Source organism: Palaemon carinicauda, chromosome 24 (genome assembly GCF_036898095.1).
Source record: "Palaemon carinicauda isolate YSFRI2023 chromosome 24, ASM3689809v2, whole genome shotgun sequence".
In the NCBI taxonomy this organism is placed as follows: Eukaryota; Metazoa; Arthropoda; class Malacostraca; order Decapoda; family Palaemonidae; genus Palaemon; species Palaemon carinicauda.
In genome coordinates, this window is record NC_090748.1 from 4,990,734 (window position 1) to 4,998,226 (window position 7,493).

Consider the following 7,493-nt stretch of genomic DNA (forward strand, 5'->3'; position numbering starts at 1 on the left):
ACTGGTTCGTGGACTTACTTTGTATTTATCAAAAGATATCTCATATCTAAAATGAATTACTTAAACCTAACCCACTTTAGGTAACTGACAACTAAAGGCAATCGGTAAATAGATTGAAAATTAACCATTTTGAACTAATCATCTATAACTTTTAATACATATGCCAAAATGATTGAAAGTTAATCATAAGTTTCTATGTTGAAATGATCTGTAGGTTCCCTGTTGAAGGGTAATAATGCAGGAAACAGACTGTAATTCAGAACTAGTTTGGCAATAATCCTCTAAACATAATTTATAAAACTAAGCCAAAATGAACTCCATGCTTGGACGTTTAATTGACTTTAATAAATAGTTTATCTTCGAGACCAATAAAAATCTATTTTGAAAATTTAACTACACTTGAACCAAAATGTTATCTAATAAGCATGGAGTTTCTGAACGACTGCTTACTATACGGTATACTTAAACTGATGTGTCCGAGATAGTGAGATTTGTTCAAGCAAACAAACATTCGCCATATTAGAGGAAAGAATGAAATGGGTTGATTGTCGAACTTATAATAGAACGGTGCACCCAGCCATCAAACAAGATATGGCAAAATTTTAGGTGTGATTCTCGACAAAAAATTTTCTTTTGAGAAACACATTAGGTCTGTTTCTTATTAAATTGCACAAAAAATGGCTTATTGAGAAAGTCTTTTTAACATTTTCGGTGATCAATTTATTCCGAAGAAGTGTTTTAATTCATTCTACCTTGTTTGGAGTATTGTTCTCCTGTCTGATCTTCAGCTGCTGATTCTCATCTTAATTTATTGGACAGGAACTTACGCTTTATTAGATTTCTTATTCCTGATCTAGATATTAATCTCTGGCACTACCATTCGATTAGTTTGTTATGCGTGTTGTATAAGATTTTTCATAATTCTGACCTTCCTTTACATTTACATCTTACCGGACAGTACCACCCTGTTCATAATACTAGGTATGCAATTGATTATAATAGTCAGGGCTTCAGCATGAGGCTCATTGCTACACAGTTGTTGAACAGGCTGATTTAAGTCTCTTTTTATAGTTTATATTTGAAAGATCTGTTTTAATGTTGTTATTGTTCTTAAAGTATTGTATTTAAACTATTTATTACTTTCCATATAGTTTGTTTATTTCCTTTTTTCAATAGCTTATTAGCAGGATGCTAATAAGCATCCTGCTTTTCCAACTAGGGTTATAGCTTAGCTAGTAATAATGATGTAATCAAACCGATTTAGTGAATCTTTATACAAAGAAGGAAACATAGTCTGAGGGAATCATAAGAGTTGTCACACTAACCCCAAAACTAATAGATGTAAGGAGCTTATTTTATGAGCAGAGGAATAAAATATCTCTATTAACATTTCAGCACGCAAAGGATAAGCAGTGGATTAAAGGTACTACTCAATTTAACTAGAGGAGAAATAAGAATCCAGGCTGCTATCTAGATCTTTCCTCGCAAAATCTAAGTGTCTAAAAGAGCAGCTAGAAATGTGTGAGTGAGAAAGTTATGTTGCAGAAGGCCACAAATAAAGAATCCAAGGCTCTGCAAGAGGATCTTGAATTTGGAATAAACTGTGGACCATCAGAACTGTTACTGAATGGTGTACATGACCCACTAGTTACCACTCAACCATTTAGATTATGGGTGAAACTGTAGGTTTGGCCTGTAATATTACTCTGAATTTAGAACTAACCCAAAAAGGAGTTATTGGCTTTAAATTCCCATGTTTATTAATTGAAATGATGGGCTTCAAAGGTGGCATTATATTCTCTAACAAGGTTAGGTGACTAATTAGTCTTATGCAAGTCAAAACAAGTTGAGGCTTAGAAACTAAATGAAATTAGAATTTACAATTGAATGCTTTATTAATCTTTAAACCAAGTAGCCATTCTTGTGAAAGTGATAACTATTTAACCACTCTTACTCACCATGAAATGAAGGAATTGAGAGGCATATTCTGTATAGTTTCAAAACAACTGACTGAATACTTTGAGGAAAAAGCTGCATCAGGGCCTAACTTAAAAATTTAATAAGGTAGTTTTATCGTCGGATTTTCAGCACTTTAATTCCTAATACACAATCATTGTTTGCAAATCACACATTTGTGTTGGGCATAAGTTGAGGCTCATGGACGAAAGACGAAGCTTATGTAACACACCTCCCTAAGGATAGCAATGTATTTAAGTTTGAGAAATAAGCTTGTTATTATCATGAACTATATTTCTTAACTAAATACAAATAACCAGCTGATCTGATACATCCCCAATAACAGTAGAAATTGAGAGCATCTACGATATGAAATGGCTTCTCCCAAACTAAAGCGATATTGTTTAAGGGCACTTTCTTTACCTAGAGGGTGATATAAGGATACAGCTATGTACCTACTTACATTCTAAGTGTCTTATAGAGTGACTAAGTGTGCAGAAATGCAAGGTTTATTATTATTAAAGGGGAGGAGATTAACCAGCCCAATGAATCAAACTCTACTCTTACAGAGCTGGCCCGATTAACATTAGAAAGAAAAAATATATGAATGTTAAATTAATGATTAAAATTAATATATTAAATATAATGGATAGAAATTAATAAATTTTGGTAAAAATCTGTCATATCTAGAAATTTAAATCTTATCTATAAAACCTATATTTCTTTTTTAGAAAAAAGTTAAAATCCTAAATACAGATTTGTCAGTGTGATAAAAGGTCAATAAAATTTTTCTCCCCAAAACATAAATATTTCTCTCACTTGAAAACTTTACAGTTGCTAAAAATGTGTTTTATAGTTAAGATAGGCACAATAATTCCACCTGGGTACTGCTTCATGAGAAATGCAAGGGTTTAGCTGCAAAAGGACCAAAGTAATTCAAGACTCTGAGACTTTTATGAAAGGAATTCGACTCTAAAGTGCAGTGAACATTCAGAACCCTTACTGAAGGAACACTTTAAAATTATGGCCAATAGACCCAACTGTGGAATTTAGGTTAGTATAAGCAACTGGGCTGGAAACAGATTTACTGCCTGCGAGAAAAGCCTTGCAGGCCTCTGAGAATGACAAAAGAAGTTATATAAGTTAAAACTCCAAAAGGTTCATCACTGCCTTGTAGGAAAATATTGGCGTGGCATATCATTACCAACTAAATAAAAAACAATTATTCTCTGTAATTCCCCTTGAACTAAAAATTACTTTCCCAACTGCAATATGCAATGAAACGACAGTTGTTCTATTTACAACGTAGAAGCTTTACTGCTGCGCTGTGTGCTCTATACTCTCCGGTTCCATAGATACTAACTTGGAACATATTACCTGAGAGGAGCTGTGAGATATCATACTCCAAACAAATCCAGTCCTATCCCTGTGCAGAAATTCTAACCAAAAGAGTAGATATTAAATTAGAATGCAATGATGAAGACTTTTCACAATCTGGAAGAGATTGGGTCATGTACCCTTTTTTTTGAAAGGAAATGAAATGGGAAAATTTTTTATACATTTTTGGGGGTAAACTTCAATAAACCAAGCTTCTGGAGAAGAAGCAATATAAACATCAGGGGAGGGTCATGAAAATTATTACTACTACTACTAGGTAAGCTACAACCCTAGTTGCAAAAGCAGTATGTTATAAGCCCAAGGGTTCTAACAAGGAAAATAGCCCAGTAAGGAAAGAAAATAAGGAAACAAATAGATATGGTTGCCTGAGTGTACCCTCAAGCAAGAGAACTCTAACCCAAGACAGTGAAGGACCATGGTACGGAGGCTATGGCATTACCCAAGACTAGAGAACAGTACTTTGATTTTGGGGGTGTCTAGAAGAGCTGTTTACTATAGCTAAAGAGTCTCTTCTACCCTTACCAAGTGGAAAGTGGCCATGGAACAATTACAGTGCAATAGTTAACCCCTTGGGTGAAGAATTTTTGAATAGGCCAGACTAATCAGTATATATGTATAGGCAAAGAAAAATGAGGCGTAATAATAAGTACCTTCTGATGTTCACAGTTTTCAATACTAGATACTGACTGAATTCCTGAATTAAGAAAAATAATCTGGAATTAAAATCCAGTTACTGAAATGCAATCACTGTGATAAGGCTCCAAAGGCTTTTGTATTTTAAAGTAATGATTGAAAAAAATAGATAGGAAGAAATTAGGATTCACCCATTTTTATTAATTTGTAATATTTTGAGGAGAGTTGCATAAGGTTTTTATTTTTTTTTTTTAGAAAATATGTAGCTGTCACTTGTTTTAAAACTATTTCTAAATACTTGCAAAACAGTTGATGCTGCCATATTGTGTAGTAGCATAATGTAGTACTAGTTTTCACTACCAAACCTTAAACCAGTACAGTACATGGAACTTTTCATGCCCTATGTTATTGTCAGATATCATGAAGACTAAAAGAAATAGGATTACTTTCTTTAACAAAGGGCTGTTTTGTAGAATATCTAAAGAGATTGTTTTGTTTGGGAAAGGGGTAATGACAAATAACAATTGACATGAAAGTAATACCTGTCAATCACACATCTTCAAATATTTGCTGTTGTATATAAAGCTTTCATAAGTTCAATTGTAAAAAGAAAAGCCAATGTTGACTTAGTCTATGAGTTAATTAATGAAACTGTTGACTAGAGGAACTATGTATTATCAATGATAATGAAAAAAATATTTAAATTTATACATGATATTTCAAGACATGTTTGTAGTGATAGTAATATTTAGATTTCAAATTAGCAGCATATGAAATAACTGAGTATTTCTTTTATTAAGTGGAGACTTAAACCATCCATTTGTATGATAGATGTTTCTCTGTAAACAATTTCTATCTTGTCAGATCTGGCATGACCCTCAGTTTATATTAATCACTCCTATTTTCCTTCATTTTTATTTTTTCAATATTAAACTTACCCGATAATCATGTAGCTGTCAACTCTGTTGCCCGACAGAATTCTATGGAGGGATACGCCAGCTATCACAATACTAGAAGGGGGTGTTCTTACCAGCGCCACCTGTGGCCAGGTACTCAAGTACTTCTTGTTGACACCTCCTCAATTATTCCTCTGTCGTGCTTCTGACAAGACGTTCTGGGATACGCTTATGTTCTTGGAGTATTTTCACGACTTTGGTGAAGTATTTCTCTTTGATTTCGGCTGTCGCTTTACTGGAAACTTCTATATTAGCTTAGTTAGCTTTTGGAATTAATTTGATTAATTATGGTGACGAAGAGAGTATGAACTCTCGTTCACCTTTCAATGGCCGACCCTTCCCTTAGACGGAAGTGTTGGTGTCTAAGAGAGTATAGACTCTCTTTCTTAATTTTGCTTAACAAAAGTTATAGATTTATTTTATATCTCTCCGCCTCTTATAGGCCTCTTCGATTAACTTCCTTTTATTATAAACTTATTAAAATTAATTTTTATATTTGTTTATATTCGACCTTCCTAATAGTAGGCGGTCTTTTCTTGGTACCGAAGTTAATTATCGTGAGCCCGTCATTTCGGTTTTACCTGTTAACATATTATGCTATTTTAAGGTCTTTGAAAGAATTTCTTTGATAGTCTCGTATTTTTTCAAAGTTGAACTAACGTTTTGTTTGTCTCGGCAGTTGTTGACGTTCAGAACGTTTCAACTTGCACTCTATCGTTACGATAGAGAAAGAATGTTCACGGTTTCACATTGCAGTAAAGAGTAACCGTTTCTAGCGTTTTGTTCATTCTTTCTTAACTTAATGGTTTTGATCCTAATAAGGAACTTTTCTTTTTGGGAAATATTTCAGTTTTTTCCTTTAACAATAATATGTTTTAACGATATATATGATTGGGCTCTTCTCTCAGGTTCTAAGTCAAGAGAGAGAGAGAGAGAGAGAGAGAGAGAGAGAGAGAGAGAGAGATAGAGACGGAGGGAGAAAGAGGATAAACGTTTCCCTCAAGCCTGCCAGGCGTACGAGTAACGTCGTTATCGTTTTGCTCTTATCCCTAGTCTCTTTAGGGGAAGAAACTAAACGTTTCTAGAGTGATCTAGTGTTTAGTCTCTTTCCAGCCACTGAATTTTCTTTCATTAGATTTTTCTGTTACATTGTAATTCTGTTTTCGCAATTACTAACTTTTGAGAAGGATAGAATTGCGTGTTTCAGGTACAAACCACTTAAAGTTTCGAGTTCAGTGAAATAAGTGCAAACAGAAATCAAAGTGATAAGTGATTAGTGCAAAGTATGTCAGTGTTATGCGTGAGGGTACTTTTGTGCGCGCCAGTCGTCCTCCCAGTCCGGGACCTCTTGCAAGCTCCCAAGCCCAGGGGAGAAGCAATGTCGAAGGGCATAAGGGTTCGGCAGGCCTTGATCGGCGCACAGAAGTATCCTCGGTGGTTGTGGGCGTGTCTTACCGAGACCGTCACTCCCACCCGCAGACGATTGAGCCCTTATTTTGCTCGTCTGCAGAAGAGATTTAGAGGAGAAAATAAAGGCAGAGTTACGCTGGTCTCAGGTCTCAAGACCTCTTAAACGTAAAGTCCAGACCTATGCCAGACGTACGAAGTAAAGTTCAACAACCCGGATGCAGTCATTGGGTTAGCTCTGTCTCTCCTCAGTCATCAGTTTGTCGGGCTGAGAGTGCGCCTACACTCCCCCCCCCTATGCTCGCTCCGCCTGATCGCAGTACCACCTGCCAGGCGTACGATGTTGTGGACTCTACTACAGTCCATGCAAGCACAGCTTTCGGACCTGATGCGTGAGTGTCGTGCTGAGAGTGTTGCACCTCCTCCTCCTCCTGCACCGGTGGTGCACCAACCGCCTGCACCCGTTCAGCCTGTGCTGCACCCGCCTGCACCGGTGGTGCACCAACCGGCTGCACCCGTTCAGCCTGTGCTGCACCCGCCTGCACTCGCTGCACCCAGTCGCAGCACCATCTGCCAGGCGTACGATGTTGTAGACTCTACTACAGTCCATGCAAGCACAGCTTTCGGACCTGTTGTGTGAGTGTCGGGCTGAGAGTGTTGCACCTCCCCTGCACCCGTTCAGCCTGTGCTCAACCCGCCTGCACTCGCTGCACCCAGTCGCAGCACCATCTGCCAGGCGTACGATGTTGTAGACTCTACTACAGTCCATGCAAGCACAGCTTTCGGACCTGTTGTGTGAGTGTCGGGCTGAGAGTGTTGCACCTCCCCTGCACCCTTTCAGCCTGTGCTCAACCCGCCTGCACTCGCTGCACCCAGTCGCAGCACCATCTGCCAGGCGTACGATGTTGAACCTCTTTCTGTGTTCGCTGTTCCCAGTGTTGTTCAGCCTCAGCCTTCTTTAAGGCAACCTTCGGTTTGGGATCAGGAGGATTACCCCACTCTTCCTCCTCCTCCCCTGGCTGCTCCACCGGTGGTGCAACTCTCGGTGGAGGTACAACCTCTTCCACCTGTGAGTCAGTCTCCTCAGCTGCTGCACCGAGCTCAACCCGTGCACCCTGATTCTGCACCTTCCACTGTTGTTGT